The sequence below is a fragment of the Ostrea edulis genome, chromosome 6 (assembly GCF_947568905.1).
Source record: "Ostrea edulis chromosome 6, xbOstEdul1.1, whole genome shotgun sequence".
Taxonomy (NCBI): Eukaryota; Metazoa; Mollusca; class Bivalvia; order Ostreida; family Ostreidae; genus Ostrea; species Ostrea edulis.
Window position 1 is genome coordinate 61,772,616 of NC_079169.1, and position 2,767 is coordinate 61,775,382.

The 2,767-nt window shown below is 34.9% G+C and overlaps 1 pseudogene; it reads right to left on the reverse strand.

Moving 5' to 3' along the window:
• On the reverse strand, positions 1–2,274 carry LOC125647295 (uncharacterized; annotated as a pseudogene).
• Between the last annotated feature and the right edge of the window lie 493 nt (positions 2,275–2,767).

The window sequence follows — 2,767 nt, forward strand, 5'->3', positions numbered from 1 at the left end:
TTACGATAATGTATTTTGTTTGATTTTCAATCGGAAGTCCTCTAATAAATAATCATTACCTACATGCAAGGTGAAGACAACGAACAGTGATAAGTGAACCCCATCATCTCTAAACAAGTAAGACTTCCTCATTATTCTATGATATGAAATACAGTTGTCTTTACCTAGAAAGTTTCTGATACCCATGTTAACTAAATTCCTTTCCTTTTCCCCTTCCTCCCATCTTAATTCTCTCCAAACAAGTCTACACAATAATTCAGAAAAAATAATCTGGCTATTTGGAAAAGATTTCTGGATATACACTAAATCGGCCAGCATCTTTACTAACAGTTTCATAGAGCAGGAATTTTTTTTATGTCATTAGATCCTAAATGAATAATAATGAAATCTGGAATAGGAAATTTTGACTTGCAAAACTTGACTCTATCCAATAAACTTTCCCAATTCATACCCCAAATGCCCTTCCAAAATAATTCTACGAAATCCTTGCCAAATTCTAAATTTTCATTTCCTAATTCAATTGACCTTGTTTTACTCCAATACACCAGTCAGGATCCTACTACCCATACAACATATTTTTTTTTTTATAAACTTTAATCAACAAGTCAACACAGTTGGCCAAATCTATTAAAATACTTTCATTTTTTCCAATGTAAAAGACTTGCAGCATTTATAACTGGATATGGAGAATCCAGCATCTTTTCCCCTGGAAAAAAATTTCTCTCCCTATAATTTGTCTGTAAAAACTGAACCTTTACAACAGTAAAAACGTTCATGACTGTTTATGAATTTGTAAAGATTTTCAAAATTCTCAAACGTCAGAATCTGAATGATATTTAGCAGTAATGAGAACATGACATCTACCCAGACTTTATCTAAGGCATTTGTAAGATTGTTATTGTGGGTTTCCTTGTTGTGTAGTTCTAAGAAATGTTCTTGACCAAAGTTAACTTTGTAAATCGAACATCATAATATGTGCAAATATATTCGGCCTAAAGGTATATACATGTATACCTGTAAAAATGCTAGATTACTACTCCCAAATGTAATCCAACTGATACTGTGGAGTTTTTCGTGGTCTTGTGACCCTATCTCTACCCTGATCTTGGGGTGTTCTACCAGGAGAAGATCCTAATAATGTACTAGAAGAAGGATGCATCAGATAATCCACGCATCACCATCTGTACCAAACAGGTTTCCAATATCAGTACCGGTAAGTATATCAACATTTAAAGTTTCATCTCTAAGGATTCTCCTGGAAATCACCTCAGACTGCTCTAGAATTCTATTGCAAATTATCTTGATCCATCCTGGGTGATCTGAGTCTTTGCAAAGTTTCATACGGTCGTGATGTACCATAGAGCCCCTGCCTTTCCTATCCACTATTTTATATAGAACAGGAGTTTTAACCTCCAAAACTACATAAGGACCTTTCCATGGAGATTCTAATTTAGGACTCTGACCAACTTTTCCGGATGAATCTAATTTCAGAACTACATCTCCTACCCCATATGTATTCTTTACAAAAAAAACTGTCATAATATTGTGTTTGCCTTCCTTGAGAGTTACCAATATTTTCTCGAGCTACTTTATGACATTCTGAAATGCTTGTTTTCAAATCAATCAAATACTCCGGCACCTCTTTCATTGGTTTATTTAAGTCTGTTGTACCAAGTATTAGATCTATTGGTTGATTAACTTCTCCACCGATTATCATAAGATTTGATGTAAAGTTTTGTTTGCTTATTTTCAGTTGCTCGAATAGCTCCAGCAATTTGTTGTAAATGTAGATCCCAATCATATTGTTTATTCTTCAGATAACAACGTATAGTTTGTAATACTTGACGGTTATATCTCTCTACCTGACCATTTGATTGAGGGGGTAGGGGGTGGTACGTGTTTTAGCTATTTTTAATAGTTCACATAATTTTCGCATAAGAACCCCATCCATATGTTTACCCTGATCCGTATGAATTTCTGAAGGACAACCAAACTTTGAAATGAACCCATGAACAAGTGATTTAGCAACTGTTTCTGCACTTTGATTTGGTAGTGGAAACATTCTAATCACTTTGTAAACTGGTCAATAATCACAAGAATGTATTTATTACCCCTTTTTATCACAGGGAGGGGGGCCAATATATCTATTTGAATATGTTCTAAGGGGAAACCTGCATGATACTGACCTAGCCTTGCTTTGGGTTTGATGTTAGGTTTCTTATTTTTGTTACAAATAGCACATTTTTCAACATAGAGTTTGGAATCTTGGGACATCCCATACCGGATCATACACTGTTTTGATTTTTCATAGGTTTTAACCTGACCTGTATGACCTGCTTGTCTTATTGTCATGACAATACCTCAAAATTTCAAACTGCATATTCTTGGGGGCTATAGATAACTATCTAGGGTATATATTATCTTCCAACAAATAATAAAGAATGTTATCTTTAAGATGTAACTGAGACTTGCATGACCAGAAATATTTTATGTTGGGACTACTCAGAGCTAAGTCTCTTTGAGATGGCTGGCCCTCAGTCTTTAGGCATGTTTTAATTTGATGCAAGCCTTTGTCTTGATCTTCTCTTGCAGCTGAATCTTCTGCAAGAAAAATATCTTGTAACCCCAATGGAATAGTGTCGGAACAAGAAACATCAACTGGTCTAATTGCTATGGGTTCAACATAATCTATGTCATCTTCAAAAGTTGACCATTGTTTTGCTCTTGTACAAAATGGACAACCTCCACATGGAAGTGAACTTAGTGG